We start from the raw sequence: 21232 nt of genomic DNA on the forward strand, positions 1-21232 counted from the left end.
TATACATATGTGCACACGCACATACATTTATGCATTTTTTTTCTCATTTTTAATATCCTTAATACATTGTGCAGGACAAATAAAACACATCTATATCTGTGGGCCAAATTCAGACCCACTGGCCACCTTGGCACAAGTGGAAAGGACATGGAAGTTCCGAGAGGGTAAGTGACTTGTGCGAGGCCACGTGGCAGGTGCAGAGGCAGGGGCTCGGATCCCAGGCTGGGCCGTTGCAGCCCAACGCTGAGCTTGTGGCAGGGCGGGCCTGGGAGGGAAATCCCTCCAAGGATGCAGCTGGAAGTGGTGGGGAGAAGTGGAACGGGAGCCCAAGGGCACAAAGGAAGCCAAGAGCTGGTCATCGAGGGACAAGGTGTCCCAGCAGAGGAGTATCTTCTAGATGATTAGGAAAGTCTACACACCTGGGCACTCACCGGTGAGGAGGCCAAGAATGAAAATACTAAAACTGTGGCATGAAGAGAGACCAGAGAGCCGAAAAAGAACAAATCTGGAGTCACCACAACTGTGGATATTAAATTCTAAGGGTGGGGGGGTGCCTGCGTCCAGAGTTGGTTGGGAATCTGACTTTTGGTTTTGGCTCAGGTCATGATCTCATGGGTTGTGGGTTCAAGCCCCGTGTCTGGCTCCACACTCTGCACTGAGTCTGCTGGTCCCTCTCCCTCTGCCGCTCACGCACTCTCTCTCTCTCAAATAAATAAATATTTTTTAAGAAATTCTAAAGGGGGGGGCGCCTGGGTGGCGCAGTCGTTAAGCGTCTGCCTTCGGCTCAGGGCGTGATCCCGGCGTTGTGGGATCGAGCCCCACATCGGGCTCCTCCGCGATGAGCCTGCTTCTTCCTCTCCCACTCCCCCTGCTTGTGTTCCCTCTCTTGCTGGCTGTCTCTATTTCTGTCAAATTAATAAATAAAGATCTTTAAAAAAAAAAAAAAGAAATTCTAAAGGGGTTAGTACTCAATAGTGGTTTCAAATACTAAAATGAAAATTTACTACCAATTTAAGAAAAACACCAACCTGCCCAAAATAAACCTGAAAAGAGAAACCAAATCCTGGACTCTCCACCCTCTGCCTTCCCTTCCGGCCACAATTTCTTTCCATCAATAATCAGATCAGCATCCTCCAGGAGCGCGGGTCTGTGGTCGGATCTGACTGCCTGTTTCCGTAGTCGGTGTCTCCCTGCAGGAGCTAGACATCGAGGACAATGTCTGGAAACCTCTATTTTGTAGTTGTTGGCCACCATGATAATCCGGTTTTTGAAAGGCAGTTTTTGCAGGCAGGAAAAGCAGGGTCCAAAGACGATCATCGTCATCTGAACGAGTTCGTAGCTCGTGCTGCTCCTGACCTCGTGGAGGAGAATATGTGGCTTATCGAACAACATGTCCCTGAAACCTGCGGACAAGTTCAGTGAGTGGTTGGTTTCAGCATTTGTTACTGCAGGTCATGTGGGATTTCTTATGCTTCATGACATAAGGCAAAAACACGGAATAAAGGACTTCTTTACCGATGTCTATGATTTATACATAAAGTTTGTAATGAATCCACTTTATGAACCCAATTCTGCTATGGGATCAAGCTCATTAAACAGAAAAGTTCAGTTTCTTGGGAAGAAACATCTGTTAGGTTGAATGCAGAAAAAATTAGAAATAAACAGTGTCCCTACAATGGGGAATTCTCAGGAATGAGTACATTATAAGTAGCTTGATTAGATAGCCTGGAAAAATAAAAGAAGGGAGGGAGGGAGGGAGGGAGGGGAGGGAGGGAGGAAAGAATGGTATGAAGCCATGACAGCCGAAGGCACAGCAGGACATACCGTATTGGGTGTGAGTGTGCCAAGGAAAGCTCCGTCCCTGTCAAGACTTTACCATAATTACACACACTCTTCATGATTTCTGTGGAAATGAAGCTCAGAAGGGTTCTTGGGGAAGATTCACAAAAGCCACAGAGCAGATCTCTTTGACTCACACTGGTCAACATCGGGTTAGGTAAGGGGCCTGATTCATGGGAAATAAAAGGGGAAATGAATTAATCATTTTGTGAAAGGTGAGGATTAAAAGTCCGCGAAGTCTCCACGGGCAAGGGTTTAACTTCCCTCTACAGGTTTCTTCCTCTTTTACGAGTCATCGTCCCCCCAAAGCTGGGCTGTATGAAATGCGATGGCAACACTTCATTCAGAGCAGCTCTCCGAGAGCAGAGCGCAGAAGGGTGGGAAGGAAGGAAGCCTTGGACGCAGGGGACAGAAGCAGGGGACAGAAGCAGGGACAGTTGGCAGCCGGGGCTCCCGAGCTTCCCCACTGAGGCCAGGCGCACAGGGTCAAGCTGTGCCCCAAGATTTCAAGGGGGGGGTTCCTTCCTCCCATTTTTGTGAAGACTTTTTTCTACTAGACATCTATTTTTAAAGCTCCCCCTCCCCCACACACTCCATGCGGCAGCCAAAAAGTCCATTCGGGCAACTTTCAGAATACCTTCGTGGTGCCCCTGTCTGAGCAGCGGCCTCGGGAACCAGGCACAGGCTGCGAACCTGCCCGAACTTCGCAAGATGAAGACCGAAGAAAGGAATGAGCGTCGGATGGGGTGGTGGGGTGGTGGAGGGCAAAGCACTGACTCCCCAACAGAGACGGACGGGAACACCCGGTTCTCCCAGCGCTTCTGGAATCAACAGCAGACCTCAGCTGCCTGGAGCCATGGGAGGCTCGATTTCACTAACCTTGTATTTTTCCCTTTTCCCTTCTGCCTGGTGGCCTGGGTGTGTGTGTGTGTGTGTGTGTGTGTGTGTGTGTGTGTGTGTGAGAAAGACACCTCATGAAAAGTTCTGCCAGAAACCCCGGAATCCCACACAGTTCGAGAAGCAATATAGCTCAGGGCTCCAGCTCTGGGGTCAAACAAACTTGGGTTCTTGTCATGGTTTCATCACTTCCTACCCACATGAACTTGGGTGCATCAATGGACCTCTCCAAGCCTCTGTTTTCTCACCTGTAAAATGGGACGACCTAATAGTTTGTGTCTGGAAAGAGAAAATGGGGAGGTAGTGAGGTCTGCTCTTTTCTCCTAACAGGACTTATTGAAATACCTGAAATTCTAAACCAAGTCATTTATAATTTTAGTTAAAAGGTAAAAATGATTTTAAAATATTAAAATACTTCAGGAAATAAAAAGAGAAAGAAAAAAAAAAAACCCTGAAGGCTGGAATAAGACATTTCTTTCTAACCAAGACAAGAATATCCAAATGAAATGGGTATTTGTATCCCTCAAACATGTATTTCTCAATTATGTTATGAAGAAAGTGAGAGTAGAAGATAAAATAGGGTGTTAATATTCACATTTCACTTTCAGCCAGAGGAGCTCATCGGGTGTGAGCCAGCCTGGGTCTGCTACTTATTGTGTGCTGGTTAGTCATTTTTCTGTTACATTTCTGCTTTTTATTGCATGTATATTTATTTTCTTTATGAAAATCATAATTTCTACACAGCAAAATATCCATTTTAGTTCTCCCTCAGGTCTCTTAATTCTTTTTTCTGAATATTAAAAAAAATCTTTATCAGAAAAAGTTGATTAGATTTGCTTATTGGATAAAAAAAGTCAATTTTCCAAGTGTAGAATGAATTATAGAATGAAAAGAGTTATTTGTAAAAAACAGAAATATCAAATCTATATTTGGGTAAAATAGCTTCTACTGAAATTTACTGTGAAGAGAGATTTAAAATATGGAATAACATCACAGTAACCGAAAATTTCTCTGGGAAAATATTCTGTTCTGAAAGAATTTTGACAAACAGCATTTCAGAGGTAAGTTTGAATCACATTGTAGGTCAGAAACAGTTAAACATCCGCAATTTTGTATGATCGAATGTAATGAAGGAGGACCCAGGAAAGTGTCATTACTTTTCTTCTTAGTTATAATAAAAATTCTACTCAGATTATACATTCAAAATGGGTGAATTTTACGGCATGTAAGGTATGTCTTAATGTTATGGACTGAATGTTGGTGTTTGCCCAAAATTCTCATGTTGAGCCCCTACCCCTGAATGTGGGCTTTGGGAGGTGATAAGGGTTAGATGAGCCCATGAGGGCAACATGTTCATGAATGGGGTGAGTGCGCTAAGGAGAGGGAAGAGAGACCTTGCTTCCCTCCACTCTCTGCCAGGGGAGGGTTCGAGAGGGTGGGCATCTGCAAGAGAGCCTTCCCCGGCACTCTGACCCTGCGGCCCCCTCATCTGGGCTTCCAGCCTCCAGAACTGTGAGAAATAAATTTCTGTTGTTTGTAAGCCACCCCATCTGTGGTATTCTGTGATAGGATCCCAAACCAACCGAGACATTCAATAAAGCTGTTAAAAAAATCGACTTGAGTCATTCATTCATTACTGTTTTCAAAACCCTAATCCATCATTTATTGGTGGGAGATCTCACAGAGGTTCCACGAAGCTAAATGACTTGCCTGACTCACTCAGAGACAGAGAAAACCAGGCCACAATGAAAAGCCCAGACCTTGTCCTTCTTGGCTCAATCCCCTCGTTTGTGAGACGTGGATATAAAGGGGCCCAGCCTATTGCCAGTGTTTGCAGTACTCCAAGACGGGAGGATAATTAAACCAAGGCCACGGAAGTTTGTAGAAAAAGAACCAGAAACTAAAGTCCACGGTCTCAATTGCTTCTTCCTCCATGGTTAGTTAACCATTACCTCGAGGCCAAACAAGGATCTCTGATGCCTCCCTCCTCAACTGCAACACACCTGCTTTTCCCCAGCCCACCTCCCAGCCCACTGCGCTCGGTCTTAGCAGAGGACAGACAGCCTCAATGTGGAAGTCCAACGCAACCCAAACAGTCCACCCTGGGGGGGCTAAAAAAAGAAAAGAAAGAAAAAGAAAACAAGATTTGGGTAGCAACATTCGGAAAGCCTTTTTCCGTGTTCAGAGCCACAGCGCAGGACTCAAATGCGAGGCTCGAATGCTCGAATACATTCCTGGTAACAGAGAGGGCCATTCAGCCTCCAGGAAACCCACGGGAGGGGCTTCTCAGACTTGAATGTGCACCTGAATCATCCGTGGACCTGAATAAAACGCAGGGTCTTACTTATGGGGTCTGGCGTGAGGTCTGAGATTCTGTACTTCTAAGAAGCTCTCAGGAAATGCTGATGCTGCTCGGACTGGAACCAGGCTTCAAGCAGCAAAGTTCTAGAGCGGCTCCCTTCAGTAGCAATGCCGGCTGCTGCAAAAATGCGAGCCACCTACCTAATTTTAAATTTTCTGGTAGCTACATTTAAAAAGTAAAAAGAAGTAAATAAAATTAATTTTAACAATACGTTTTTATTTAACCCAATAATTCAAAATACTGTTTTGATATGTAACTAAGAGGAAAACGTATTTATGAGATGTTCAACATTCTTTTGTTCGTACTACGCATTCAAATTTGGTATGTACTTTAGACTCCCAGCACATCTCAATTCCAACTGGGCGTGTTTCAAGGGCCCGGTCGCCCTGTGTGACCAGGGGCTGCTGTGTAGGACAACACAGCTCTACCGCCCCCCGCAAGTGGCTCTGGAATGTCTGGGCAGGCACACTACAAGCAGCCCACACCGAGGAAAATTATTCTCATTCTACTCTATTCTCTTCTAGTGAGAGGTCCACCAAGGGGTCTTGCAGACTCAGAAATGGAGACAAGAAATGTCTAGTCTTTTGAGGTCTACTTATCAAAAACAGGATGGGGCAAGGGAGGAAGAAGGGCATTTGCAATGAGGAGCCTTCCAGCAGGGAGCGTAGCCAGCACAGTGGGAAGCTGGGGGAGGCCGATTCTGATGGGTGAGAGGCAGGGCCAGGGAGAGGCCCCAGGGCTCCTTGGCTGCTTGCTCATCCCTGACCCCTCACCATCCATCCTGGACCCCAGACCCTTCGGCCACAGCCGAACTCACCAACCCTGTGGCTTGCATAAATGAAGTCAAAGAGGGAAAGGAAAAAAATATTTGAAGAATAAAGTAAAGATTAAAAAGGAAAAGTGGAAAGTGAGGTGGGGCGCCTGGGGGGCTCAGTCAGTCAAGCGGCCAACTCTTGGTTTTGGCTCAGGTCATGATCTCAGGGTTGTGAGAAGGAGCCCTGTGTCGGGCTCTAAGCTCAGTGGGGAGTCTGCTTGAGATTCTCTCTCCCTCTCCCTCTGCCTCTACCCACCCCCAGTCTCTAGAAGAAATGGATAAATCTTTAAATGGAAAGTGAGGTTAGCAAGACGTAACAGAATTTCAAGAAAAAGAAAAACTCTTCTAAACACTTAACCCCTATTGGCTTTCTCACTCTTAGCTCTCAGGCTACACAGAGAAAGATAAATTTTGGAACTTGGTTTTCCTGCCTTCACCTAGAGACAGGAGGAAGCCTGAAGCCACAGTGTTTAGCCCCATAAAACCAGCACGAGAGGCTCACTCTTGACTCTTCTACAGATTCTGCATATGGAAGTCGCAGAACTGGAGGACCGTTGACTCCCAACTCCCTTCAAAGCAGGAATTATTTCAGAAACAAGGACAGACAGCCTGTCCTTGAAACTTCCACAAAGGGTTTACTGCCTCAACAAGACTTTCTTTTCCATTTTTAAAAAGTCTCACAGCGTCATTTCTAACAAGATGAAATTTACCTTCATTTAAAGTTCATCCACTGATCCAAGTCCTAGTTCCGGAACTACACTAACTACTTGTCATCCTTATTCTTTAAATAATTGAAGACAGCTGTTCTGGCACGCTTGTCCTAGATCTCTTGCTGTTCAAATCTGCCAACACCTTTATGTCAATTCAAGACCGATGCGTATAGAATAATTGTCCAGAAAGAGGATTAGTTAAATAAACTGCGGTGCATCCACACAATGAATTATCATGCAGCCATTCAAAAATGGTAATGGGAGGGGCGCCTGGGTGGCACAGCGGTTAAGTGTCTGCCTTCGGCTCAGGGCGTGATCCCGGCGTTATGGGATCGAGCCCCACATCAGGCTCCTCCGCTATGAGCCTGCTTCTTCCTCTCCCACTCCCCCTGCTTGTGTTCCCTCTCTCGCTGGCTGTCTCTATCTCTGTCAAATAAATAAATAAAATCTTTAAAAAAAAAAAAAAAAACAAAAATGGTAATGGGGATGCAGATTTATCGACGCTGGAAGACTTTCACCATAGGTTAAATAATTGAAAGGCAGGCTAGAAAACCATATGTATAGTAGAATCCTATTTTTTTTAATCTATAAGTATAGTTTTACAGAGAGAAAAATCTAGAAGAATACACACGAAAATGTCACAGAGGTTATTTACGAATGAGGCATTACAGATGTTTTTGTCTTTTTGCTTAACCACATTTTCCAATTCTTCTATGCGAGCATGTGGTACTTGTATTATACTGTTAGGTAATGCTTTATATAAATACATATAAATTATAACCAGTCTTCATAGCAGGTAGGGAGCAATGACAAATCGTTCACTTGTTCCCTCAGTGAACAAACACTTACTATGTGCCAGACACTGTGTTAGGTGCAGTTGTAGGCACAAGACAGAGAAAAATCCCCGCTCTCTGGAACTTACATTCCAATGACGGAGACAGACGTTAAAAAATAAATTAGTGGGGCGCCTGGGTGGCACAGTGGTTAGGCGTCTGCCTTCGGCTCGGGGCGTGATCCTGGTGTTCTGGGATCGAGCCCCACGTCAGGCTCTTCCGCTATGAGCCTGCTTCTTCCTCTCCCACTCCCCCTGCTTGTGTTCCCTCTCTCGCTGGCTGTCTCTATCGCTGTCAAATAAATAAATAAAATCTTAAAAAATAAATAAATAAATAAATAAATAAAAATAAAATAAATAAATAAAAAATAAATTAGTAAAATACATAGCATATTAGTAGTGACAAGTGGTAAGGAGAAAAAATCTAGGCAAGGAGAAAGTAGCAAGTGTTGGGGGAGATGGAGATTTTAGGTAAGATTGTCTGGGAAAGCCTCACAAGAAGGAGCATTTGAGTAAAGACCTGAAGCAGGTCCGGGGATGATGAGCTCTATCCAGGTATCTGCAGAAAAAGTGTTCTGCGTCAAAAGAGATTTGTTACAAAGACCCTAAGGCAGGAGCATGGCCCACATTCCAGAAGTACCAGAGAACCCAACACGGCCAGGGTGGAGGGGGTTGAGGGAGGTTAGGGTGTTGGCCAGACCAGTAGGGCCTTGCATCAGCCTAAGACGGGCAGCCACACAGGTTTCTGAGCAGAGGACTGACATGATCCCACTTGGGGTCTTAAGAGAATCACTCTGGTTGCTATGTTGAGAATAGACTGAAGTGGGACAAGGGCAAAAGCAGGGTGACCAGGCGGCCACTGAAATAATTCAAGCAAGAGTTGACAGTGGCTTGGACCAGTGTGGTAACCAGTGGAGGTGACGAATCAGATGAACCACTATTAGTGGCCAGAGTATATTGTGAGAGCAGAGCCCTCAGGATTTGCCCGTGAACTAGACGTAGGGGATAAGAGAAAGAGGGGAGTAAGGATGGTACAAGGCATTAGGTGGGCATAATCGGACAATGAGGAAGACTGTGGGAGGGTCCGATGGGGTAGACACCAGAAGCTGGGGTTTGAACACTGAATTTGAAAACTCTTGGACAATCAAATGCAGATGTCAAAAACACAGGTATATATGTCTGGAAATCAGAAGAAAGGTGCTGGATAGAGATGTTAAGAAACAAAATCCAGCCGAGTAAATCTTAAAGATCTTACTGGCTTTTTTCAATGATTCATGAATTGGGCAGCATCCAAGCTAGCAGGCAGAAAGGAGCTCCAAGGAGCTGTACAAAATGAAAGATTTTATAGGCAGAGGGAGGCAAGAACGAGGAAGTTATACTAGGCAAAACGGTGAACTGGTTATTGGAAGGTTACTTTCCTTACAGGGAAGAGAAGGGACCTAGCAGACAGATGACCTAACTAGTGCGGATCAGGCAACTCCTGAGCGGTTTACGATCCCATTTCTGGGAGAGCCAAAACTGCAATGAAGTAAAATCTCACTTTGCTGATAAGGGCTTAGCTTAAGCGACTCCATTTGGGACCTGTTGCCTTGTTTGTTTGTTTTTTTACCAGTTATAAATCAGGAGCTATCAAATAGATGGAACTGAAAGCCACGAGATTGGAGAGATCACCAGATTACAAGTGTGAAGAGAAGAGCTGCAAGGTCTGAGCCCTGGGGCAGCCAGTGTTACAGGAGCAGGGAGAAGAAGAGGATCCAGAGAGAGAGACTGAGAAGCACCAGGTGAGGTGGGAAAAAAGCCCAAGAGAATCTAGGGTCCTAAATGTAAGCAGGGAGCAATGTAAAAGAGTTTCAAGATGGAGGACACGGTCAGCTGTGTCTAGAGCGACCGCCTAGCTGTGTACAGTGAGGAGCAAGGGCTGATTCAGCAACACAGAGGTGTAAATGACCTTGAAAGGACGGTTCTGTGGCCCACGGGGGCAGGGGCAGTGGTGAGGGTCTCACAGGAGTAGTACAAGAGAGAATGGGAGAAGAGAAACTGGAGACTGCAAGCACATATGGTTCTTTCAAGATCTGTTCCAAGGGATAGAAGAAAAATGGAATAATAACCAGATATGAGGAAGCAAGAGAGGCTCTTTGTTTTGTTTTTGTTTTTTCTTTTAAGATATGAAGCATACAGCATGTTTGTATATAAGTGGAAATGATCCGGTAGATAAGGAAACAATAGGGAAGAGAAGGAAAAGTTACTGGAGCAATGTCTCTGGGTAAATGAAAGGGGATGCGATCCAAGCCCTCGTGGAGGGAAGGTCCTTGCTGGGAGCACAGACGAAGAAAGAAGGGGAGTAAATGGGAACAGAGACATCTACCAGTGAGTAGAAGTGTCACAGGCACGGGTAGGACTTGTCTTTGATTGCTTTACTTTTCTTAGTGAAATTGGAAGCCAGGCTATCTGCTCAAGGTGAGGATGAGGTCTGAGGTGGGGTTCAAGGACAGAAGAGAAAGTAGGAATTTGTCTTCTTAGGAAAGGGAGAAGAGTAAAGGGAATACTTGTTTGCTAGGCAGCATTAGGGGTACACTTGAATTTAGTGACCATAAATCATGGTTGAGACCTACTATTTATGATTCTGTTTTTAAGAATACTGACTTTCACTACTAAAGTCAGAATACCCTAGACTTTCTGAATTGGAAGCTACTTTAAAATACTATCATTTGACTTCTTTCTTGCATAGAGAAGGAAATAGAAGACCAAGGAAGGGAGGACATTTGCTAAACAAGGTCCCTCAACAGGTTAGTGACAGAACCTATATAATTATTGTGGGGGAGAGAATGAAAACTTAACAGGCGTGTCCCCCAAGTACAGAAGTCGCACCGAGGGCTGGAATGTACAGGGTTTGTCTCCGTATGAAACCGTCTTACGAGAGATGCTCAATATTCAGATGGGTTACCTGAGAGGGAGTGAAGGTGGAGGACGTCCTTAAAGTGTGGTGAAGAGTGGTTCCTACATTAAGGAGTCAGTCTAAGTTACCCTTTCTTCTGATATTCTATACTGCAAAAGGAATCTTCAAGAATATTGTGCACGGGGGCACGTGGGTGGCTCAGTCGCTTAAGCGGCTGTCTTCAGCGCAGGTCATGATCCCAGGATCCTAGCATCGAGCAGAGCATTCAGCTCCGTGCTCAGCAGGAAGTCTGCTTCTCCCTCTCCCTCTTAAAAAGCCTCCTCCTGGGGCACCTGGGTGGCTCAGTTGGTTGAGCAACTGACTTTTGGTTTCAGCTCAGGTCATGATCTCAGGGTCATCGGACAGAGCCCCGCATCCTGCTCCACGCTCAGCACGGAGCCTGTTGGAGATTCTCTCCCTCCTTCTCCCTCTACCCCTCCCCCTACTCGCACACTCTCTAAATAAATACATAAATAAAGTCTTTAAAAAGAAAAAAGCCTCCTCCCCTAGATTCTTCAATTACAGCTCTTGGAGTATCAGAACTAACTGAAGTTCCTTGCTTCCCCTACCCACACCGCGGCACACGCACTTACACTGTCTATAAAACAAGTAGCTGGAGGAAGAGTCAGGAGACCTCAGGAGCTTGGATAATAAACAGAACAGATAATTAGTCCTTGAATAATTGATGAACTTAGGCTTTAAGGCTATTACTCCAACAAACATTCTTAATGGCACTAAAACTAATCCAAACGTCGTCCCAATGCCAACCAGAGAATGGCTTATAAGTTTGCTCCTAAGGAAACACTGTGTAGACAGAATGGGTACATTGCCATTCCAGCAAATGAGAATTGCCACAGCAGAGAAGGTGCCCTTAAAATGCAATCCGGAAAAACATCCGTTTGTGCCATCGCACGGTGGTGCTTTTCAAATTCTTCTACTGCGTATTTGGGAAAGAATTGAGCGACGAAGCAAAGCCAGATATAAGGTGTCCACGACTGTGTCACGCAAGGCTGACAGAGAAAGAAGCAGGCCTGTTAGATGCAGCTTGTTACTTTATATAGACAGCAAAAGAAAAATGAGCAAGCGTGCCAGCACCCCTGCGTCCCTTGTCCTGCAGGGCAGAGCTAAGACGGAAGGGGCAGAGAACCTACAGCACGATGGCCCAACGTCCTTCTGCCGAGGTGCCTGCGTCACAGCCTGCAGCTCAAAAGGTGGGGACAAGGCCTCACACCTCATGCAAAGAAGTAACGAGAAACTCGAGAAACTCGCACGATGACTTCCTGGGAAGACCGGGAGGCAAGCGGGAAATGAGCCCCATAGGATCTCTGCAGTTGGCTCTTGCGTTCTGGGACAATCATGGGACCTACGTGGACACGTGTCCGGATCGCCGGGGGGCCAGGTGGAGCCATTCCCCTGCCATGGTGGGTTTAAAGGGTCTCTTGGGAAAGATTATTAAAAAGATGAATGCAGTTAAAAAGTCAGTAAAAAGAGCCAAAAGGGCTCTGATGAGGACGCTGAGGCACTGATTAGCCAGCAAGGGAAAGAGCTGGCAGTGGCCGGATTGGTTCGCGGAGGTGGGCTCTGCCCGGGGCAAGGAGCTAAGGAAAAACCCATTGGACACAACCCAACAGGAGAGCCCAGAGCATTCTCAGCACAGGGACCCGGAAACACTACTTCAGACCAACAAAACCAAAAGCAGAGGGTTAAAGTTTTCGGAACAAGGAATTTTTCAAGGCTAACAAACAAGGTAACCACATACTTCGAGAATACCATCATGTTATGGTACACGGACATGCACTGGAAGAGTTCCCACCTCGGCGTGACGATCCCTAACTCCTGGACTCAACAGACTTTGTTAGAATTTGGATCTTCCTAATCTTCAAGACCCTACACAGCTGGAATCTGGTGGCATAAGGAGGGAAAAGTATGAATAAAAAAAGAAGAAGAAGAATCCAAAACAGCCCAGCATATCTGTACTTCATAGCAAAGACATTATGTTCAAAACAAAAAATACAAGTTGTTAGAATTTCAGATTTGGAAGGAATCTTGGAGATTGCATAATCTGAAAATGTTCAAACATTTGAAATGTCTAGCTCCGGAACTCACTGGTCACACAAAAGCCCATGAAAAAAGCAAGGGGAGCACGGAGCCTGGACTGTTCATCCCACCGCTTGCAGTCCCAGCCGCCACTGCGAGGGGCCTCGAGGACCTCACAGAGCAAAGTTTAGAAGCCACGCCTCTAGCCGAGTCCCCTGTTCATGGACGGGGACACTGAGGGTGAGTTTATCTTCCCAAGGTTAAATAGTTTAGAGAAGCTCGGACCCCGGAGCACTGCCGCCCAGTACAGTGCTGTTTGTCTGCTGAGCCCAGAAAGTGCTTTCTGGAGATGGAATCTCCTGGCGAAGATGCTGTGAAGATTGCTGAAATGACGACGAAGGATTTAGAATATTACAGAAACTTCTCTGATAAAGCAGCACCAGGATTTGAGAGAATTGACTCCGATTTTGAAAGAAGTTCTACTGCGAGTAGAATGCTATGAAGCAGCATCACATGCTACAGAGAAATCGTGGGCGCAAGAAAGACCCAGTCAATGCAGCAAACTTCTTGTTGTCTTATTTTAAGAATCATCACCCCCACCTTCAGCGAACACCATCCTGGGCACTCAGCAGCCAGCAACACCCAGGCGAGACTCTCCACCGGCAAAAAGATTACGACTCGCTGAGAGCTCAGAAGACGGTTAGCATCTTTTTTAGCAATAAAGTGTATTTTCATTAAGGTCTGTACATTGTTTTCTCAGACATAATGCTATCGCACACTTAGTATATTTCACTATAGTATACACATAACCTTTATATGCACAGGGAAACCAAACAATGCACTTGACTCACTTTATTGCCATGGTCTGGAACCGAACCGGCAGTATCTCCAAGGTACGCCTCTACGTGGTTTTAATGTTTCATTGCGTTTTCTACCAAGGCTTTTATTTAGTCTTAGACCCAAAACACTTTCCAAATGAGAGCATCTCCAATTTGGTAATTTATGTCAACAAGAAAATATGATTAATTAATATAGATCAGATTTACTGCCAACTTTTCAGGAATAAATTTATTTTGTCAAGTAGTCCATTAATTAAACAGAAGTATGATAAGAGAAACAAATGATAATAATACAAATAAATTACAGCCCCAAGTTTCTTATTATTTTCAGAAAGAAATGTTGTAGGTAAGAGCTATGAACGGAAAAAGATGTTATACTTTATTTATTTATTTATTTATTTATTTATTTATTTATTTATTTATTTAAAGCAGGCTCCACGCCCAGTGTGGGGCTTGAACTCACAACCCCGAGACCCGGAGTTGCATGCTCCACTGACTGAGCCAGCCAGGCGCCCCAGAGACGTTACACTTTAAATATCAAAATTCAAATACAGTTTTGGCAATGCTAGTCCATCAGTATATAAAAATCAAACAAAAAAAGATATGCTTTTTAAATGAGTACGACTATGCATATATTTTTTTAAAGATTTTACTTATTCATTTGAGAGAGAGAGTAACCTGTGTGAGAGAGAGAGAGAAAGCATGCATGGTGGGGAGGGGGAGAGGACAGAGGGAGAAGCAGACTCTCCGCTGAGCAGGGAGCCCGATGTGGGACTCGATCCCAGGACCCCGAGATCATGACCTGAGCCGAAGGCAGACGCTTCACCGGCTCAGCCACCCAGGCGCCCCACTCCACACATATTTGGAGGGAGATAGGACATGGACAAGTGAAATGCTGACAACCTAGCATATGCTACGACAAATGACCATTAGAGACAAGATCACCAATCTTAAATATCAAGATATATGTGAAGGTTCCTTGACTCCCCCTACCCAGAGAAATCAGATGTATTATTTAGCTTCCACTGGCATCGTAATGAGCAACACTTTATGGAGGCTCTTCTGTATGCATTAGGCTGCATCCCAAGCCATGAAGATTTTAATAAGAGAGGTCGTTATCCTAACATGGCGCGGTCTTCTTGAGGAGGCCCTGGCCCCAGAACGGTGAGTGTCAGTCAGGGAAGCAGGATCTGCAGCCAGTGAGCGCTCCAGGCAATCATGTCGCCCAGGAACAGGGACCGAGGGGTCCTCTGGAGCAGGAAGTCTTCTTGAGGGCAGGGAGGCTTGAAAGCAGGCAGGAAAGAAGGTGGTACTTAGATAAGCAGAGAGACGGTCTACACAGGGGGTGGGTGTGTGCAGAAGTGTGTGCAGAGAAGTTTGGCCAGAAGAGGGGCTGTGAAGAGAAGTACACTTGCTATTGGTGATCACACAACGAAATCTGGTTCAAGCACATTATAAAAAACATTATGAGGAGCCTTGAAAATCAACGCGTGTTGGGACCTTCCCATGGGGGATGAAGGAGACTGAAGGCGGTTCAGATCTGAAATCATCCATTAGTCCTGGCCGATTTTGGAGGGTCCTGGGAATACCAGTGTGGCAGGAGTGTCCGTAAAGGGCCGGTGGGAGGGAGGAGAGGTTGGAAGCCAGGACACCAGCTAGAAACTACTGTGCTAGTTCAGTCACCAGGTGATGGAAAACTGGTTGAAACTGGGAGAAATCAAGATGACTGGAGCTTCTAGTGTGGGTAACTTGGAGGCTTTATGTTTGCTGAATGACTCAGTGAACAAATGAACGAGGGCAAAAATTCAAGGTGAGAACTGGTTTAAAAGGGAAAGATGAGGGGCGCCTGGGTGGCACAGCGGTTAAGCGTCTGCCTTCGGCTCAGGGCGTGATCCTGGCGTTATGGGATCGAGCCCCACATCAGGCTCCTCCGCTATGAACATGCTTCTTCCTCTCCCACTCCCCCTGCTTGTGTTCCCTCTCTCGCTGGCTGTCTCTATCTCTGTCGAATAAATAAATAAAATCTTTAAAAAAAAAAAAAAGGGAAAGATGAGGGGCGCCTGGGTGGCTCAGTCAGTTGAGCGGCTGCCTTCGGCTCAGGTCATGATCCACAGGGTCCTGGGATCGAGTCCCACATTGGGACTCCCTATTCAATGGGGAGCCTGCTTCTCCCTCTCCCTCTGCTTCTCCCCCTGGCTTGTGCTCTCTCTCCCTCTCGCTCTCTTGCTCTCTCTTTCAAATAAATAAATAATAAAATCTTAAAAAAAAAAAAAAAGAAAGAAAGATGAGCGACTCTGGAAAACAGTATAGAGGTTCCTCAAAAAGTTAAAAATAGAGCTACCCTATGATCCAGTAGTCTCACTACTAGGTATTTACCCAAAGGATACAAAAATACTAATTCAAAGGGATGCACGCACCCAATGTTTATAGCAGCTTTATCTACAATAGTCAAATTATGGAAACAGCCCAAGTGTCCATCGACTGATGAATGGGTAAAGAAGATGTGCCATATATATATATATATATATATAATATCACACAGCCACAAAAAAGAATGAAATCTTTCCATTTGCAAGAACACGGATGGAGCTAGAGGTTAATATGCTAAGTAAAATAAATCTGTCAGAGAAAGACAAATATCATATGACTTCACTCATATGTGGAATTTAAGAAACAAAACAAGCAAGCAAAGGTGAAAAAAAGAGAGAGAGAGAGAGAGAGAGGCAAACCAAGAAACAGACCCTTAACTACAGAGAACCAACTGATGGTTACAAGAAAGGAGGCGGGTGGGGGGATGGGTGAAATAGGTGACGGGGATGAAGGAGGGCACTTGTGATGGGGGGGGTGTATGGAACCACTGAATCACTACATTTACACTTGAAACTAATATTACCCTGTATGTTAACCAACTGAAATTTAAATAAAAACTTTAGAAAAAGGGAAAGATAAGTTTGGATTTAGATAAACTGAATTCATAGTGATGGGCAACTGTGACGGGGGAGGTCCTCAGGAAGCGGTGGGGATGTGAGGCTGAAGTCTGAGAGCGTCAGAGCGATAGACGTCGGCTTGCAGTTCATCTGCGGGGAGTCAGCGCTGGAGCCGTGGGAGTAGAAGGACCCGCAATGGGAGCTCGTGTGCAGAGAAGAACAGGGAAGGCTGAAGAATGGGTTTGAGACAGGTTCAAACTGAGGGAGAAGAAAGAGAGCTGGAATTAACAAAGAACCCCGAGAAGCCATGTGAGAATTAAGTGGAGAAACGGGACAATGGCAGACTGTCAGTGCTGACTGGTTCAGGGAAGTTAGAGAGAAGGACGGCGAAGGTCACCGGTGGCCTCGGCAAGAATGGTTTCAGGAAAGTGACAAAGTGAAAGGTAAATTGCAGTGGAACAAGGAGTAATTGTGGAAAGAGAGAGTATGATGTTTAGCAGTAAAAAGAAATGACAGCCGTTGAAGGGAAAAGAATGCAGAGGCAAGATTTTCGTCTTAAAGAAATAACCACGGTTAAGAGCCTAAGTACTGCGAGCGCCATGTTTGGCCTCTACAGACCGTGAAAGTGATATATGGTTTGGCTCTTTAAGCGCGATTTCAGTTTTTTAGTGTAGCAGCTGACATGCACAGTTTTTGATAAATGATCTTCTACTAATTCTTTTTTTTAAGATTTTATTTATTTGACAGAGAGCACAAGCAGAGGGAGAGGCAGAGGGAGAGAGAAAGGGAGAAGCAGACTCCTCGCTGAGCAGGGAGCCCGACGTGGGGCTCAATCCCAGGACCCTGGGATCATGACCCGAGCCAAAGGCAGACACTTAACCAACTAAGCCTCTCAGGGGCCCCTTCTACTAATTCTTTATACTTTTATTTTCTTAGATACTTTTTAACCCAACACATATTCTACAAGTCCGGATACAATGATAAAATTTGTCCCATTAAATGCTTTTCCATGTAAGATGAAGCATAGGAGAATTTTTTTTCCCAAGGGTTTGGTTTTTTTTTTTAAGATTTTATTTATTTATTTGAGAGAGAGAACAAGACAGAGAGAGAGAGCGCATAAGCAGGGGGGAGAGGCAGAGGGAGAAGCTGACTCCCTGCTGAGCCGGGAGCCCAACGTGGGGCTCGACCTGAGCCTCAATCCCAGGACCCAGAGATCACGATGTGAGCCGAAGGCAGACACTTAACCAACTGAGCCATCCAGGCGCCCCAGAAACATAGGAGAATTTTTTAAAGTTACAAAGCAGAAGGCAAAGCTGTATTTCAGTTAACTGGATTTTAGTAACTGATTACATCCTAGAATAGTTTGGAATGCGACTGAGTAAAAGTAACCCTATCTGTTGGTTATTTATGTCCTCTTGTATTATAAAAATCAGCACTCCCTCATCAGAAACTTCTTGCCTAAGCTCCTTATCTAGCCCCATCCTCCCCCTGATCTTTGTTCATTTGTTCAGTTTCCCCTAGACGCTTATTTCAGGAAGGTGCCTATGTTGTTTGTGTCTTCACTCATTTCCTCTAGTTAGAAAATGGGCATAACTAAAATTTACCAAGTGCTGAGTAAGTGCCAGGGACTATTCTCAGTGCTCTCCACGGGCTGTGTCCAGTCGGCCTCACGATGCATTTTACAGGGAAGGACATCGGAGCAGGGAGAGGTCAAGCGACTTACCTGAGATCACGCACTTCTTAAATAATGGAGCAATGTTAGAACGAAGGAAGTCTTGTCCGAAGTCCACAGCCATAACCAGTCTCGGCACTGCCTCTCTCCAGATGCTCTAAGTCCCCCGAAATCTGCATCCCTTCTATTCACAAACGTCTTGAGATGACTGACTTCATTCAGTAACACGTACTACGAGATTATGGGCAAGCACGCTGTGCTCCGGGCCGGCGTTTCAGGAGCTAACAGTGTAGACACTGGAGCATACATACTGCCTGGACGGGGAGGCAAACGAGAAGTCAAGGGTTCACATGGAGTGTGGGTGTGCATCCGCAGGCTGGGGTCAGGGGGCAGAGGAAGGGCTGATGTTCCTCGATACCATCGCTCCCAGGGCAATGTGAGGGAGGCAAGCCAGCCCGCTAGCCTGTGAACACCGGCTCCCTGCTCCCTGGGTGGGAGACTCTAGGGACTAAAGTGTTTGAGCTCTTTCTGGGCCATAAATAAAATACGGTAATTGCATAGAGATGCTCTCCAAAATCTGTCCTTTGCTTTCCTCCTTGATCATTTACATCTGGCTTCCACGAGGAACTCTATGCCCACAACTTTTCTCTGTCTGCAGCTCTAGCCTCTCTTCTGAGCCCTAACTGCCCTACTGGTTGTCCATGCCCTGCTTCCAACTCTGACTTCCGAGATCTAAAACTCACTGGCTCAGGATGCGCGGGGCTCAGGACAGTCGGTTGACTGTCCAACTCTTTGACTTTGGTGCATGTCATATGATCTCAGGATGGTGAGGTCGGGCTCCGCGCTGGGCGTGAGGCCTACTTGAGATTCTCTCTCGCCCTCTCCCCCTCCCCCACTCTCTCTCTCTCTCTCTCTAAAAAATAAACATATACATAAAAAACTCATGGGCTCCCTCAAAACCCTCGGTCTTAAGCGGTGCCGCCCACTGCCAGCGCTCTTCCAGAAGCCCGGGTGAAGCCTCTTTCGGTTCTACCTCCTCCCTTGCCCTGCCGTCTCATCAGTCTGTTTCCAAGTCTTTGAATTCCCCCTCCTTTATATTTTTACTACCATGACTAGTTTCTACTTCATCAAGTAGCTTAACCATTGCTGGAGCCATCTCCTCCCTCCCCTCTGCCAGGAGTCTTCCCGAATCACAGCCGGCCGCCCGTCTTGTGCGCCTGCCTGTTCGGCCTTCCGTGCTCCCTACACAATCGCCATTGGCTTCTCCACCATTCCTCGCCACTCTCCACCATGCCTTTCACACCCATCAAGTTCAACTGCTCCCTGCTCTCCCACAAACCGCTTACGCTGCTCCTCCATCTGGAACACTCCATTTCTCAACGTCCCAACACTGCCCGTCCTTGAATGGACACAGACACTGTCTTCTACACATTCTTCTCTCCTCTGGTTGGCCATCATCTCTTTCTGACATGAACTCACAAAGTGTTGTATCACTCTTCTAAGCACTTGGCAATTTCTACCTTGTTTGTAGAGTGACGCATCTTCTCTCTTCCACTACACGTCAGTCTCCGGGTGTAGAATCCAGGTGTGATTCATGTTCAGGTGTCCCACTGTCTCTAACACCAATTGCTCAAAAATACAAATAAGTAAGAAAACGAACGGAAGGCCTGAGAGACAGAAGACTGGAAAGACGGAAGAAGAGAAACGGCACTCACATGCCACCAGGGGCTTGACTGAAAGCTGAGGGCTAAGCAGTAGACATCTCTCCCTCACAGGGACTTCAAGGAGGAAAAATAACCGACTACAGTCACAACATGTCAGTTAAAAGAATTTTCCAGGGAGCCAGTTATATGAAAGGAACAAAACAGTATCACCTGAACGTTCAGATCCACACGTTGCAGAAAGGTACAAAGTAATGCAGGTAAGCAGATTTTTAAATAATACAGGCTTTTTTCTTCCCCAAGAATTATTGTTAATGGGGCATCCAGCTGGCTCAGTCAGTAGAACATGCAATTCTTGATCATGAGTTCAAGCCCTATGTTGGGCATGGAACTTACTTTAAAAAATACATGTATAGTATTAATGAAACAGAGGAAAGAGCAAGGAGGTGAAGACATGCCAACGAAGAGTTAAGAAAATAGATTCTCTTCTAAACTCTATTTTTTGCTTTCACTTGGCGACCACAACTCTCAACACCAAGATTTTAAAGATGTGGCCTCAACCCAAACATTTCACTCATAAGTTTGTCTTCTTAAGGCTTCTATTTTTTAAAAATCAAGTGGGGTGCCTGGGGGTCTTAGTTAAGCGATTGACTCTTGATTTCGGCTCAGGTCATGATCTAGGGTGGGGAGATGGAGCCCCATCAGGGGGCTCCATGCTGGGGGTGGAGTCTGCTTGAGATTCTCACTGCCCCCTCTGCCCCTCAAAAAGAAATAAATTATCAAGAACTGAGCCAGCACAATCTCAAAACCTTGTGATTTGTGCAGAGCTTTAGAAAGGGAGCACCCTTAATAGGAATGAACAAGAGTTTCAATCAACCATCATATAGCTCAAGAAATGGACACCTATTTCAAGCATTCTTCATATATTGTCAATTTCAGAAGCAGAGCCAGGGATGGAGGCAGCTGTCACCGCTGGCCATTTTACTAGAACTGCGGGTGGACATCTGCTTCTGGTCTTAGAACGTTAACTTCTTTTGCAGAAGCAAAACCAGTCTAAATGCCCCACAAAAATGAACAGTAAATTTCTAATGAAAGGAATGTGTGATCAGATTACTAATTTTTCTTTATGAATTTTATCCTAGCCTCTATGCGTACCACAAAATCCTTTGGCAACAAGACAGCACAGGAAGTGAAAACTTCAACTCTGCATATTAAAAAAATAAAGTAACAATTCAATTCCAAGGAGATACAAGGAAGACACTTAGCAATGCTTTAAAGGAAAAGAACATTTCTTCGAGGTGTTTTGGTTTTTTTTTTTAACTTTCGATTATACAGCAAGAAGTTCTTATACTTGTGAGGCTATGAAAATGAAAAGCGGCTTCTGATTAAATGAAATAGAAATTGGCTTGTAAAAAGACCTCCAATACGACATGTAACAATTTCAAATGCAACTTCTGGTTGTATCTCAAGGGTCTAGATACCATATTAAGCTTACATACCATTTAATCGATCCATAGCTATTACAAATATTAATCACTGTTGGTCTCACCATAAAGAACCATGAATATATCTCCCTAGAGTTCTTAATAAAATATAAGATCTATTTTTAAAAATTACTATTTAAATAACAAAGGGGGGGAAATGCCTACCCTGGATTTGTAGCTTTGACCTATATCCAGGCAAAGGAAATTATACCCAAAACAAGGC

At 45.3% G+C, this 21232-nt stretch overlaps 1 pseudogene; it reads left to right on the top strand.

Annotated features, from left to right (window-relative positions):
• The first annotated feature begins 1215 nt into the window (after positions 1-1215).
• LOC113248042 (trafficking protein particle complex subunit 2-like) lies at positions 1216-1639 on the top strand (annotated as a pseudogene).
• Positions 1640-21232: the final 19593 nt, after the last annotated feature.

This window comes from Ursus arctos, unplaced genomic scaffold (genome assembly GCF_023065955.2).
Source record: "Ursus arctos isolate Adak ecotype North America unplaced genomic scaffold, UrsArc2.0 scaffold_1, whole genome shotgun sequence".
NCBI lineage: Eukaryota > Metazoa > Chordata > Mammalia > Carnivora > Ursidae > Ursus > Ursus arctos.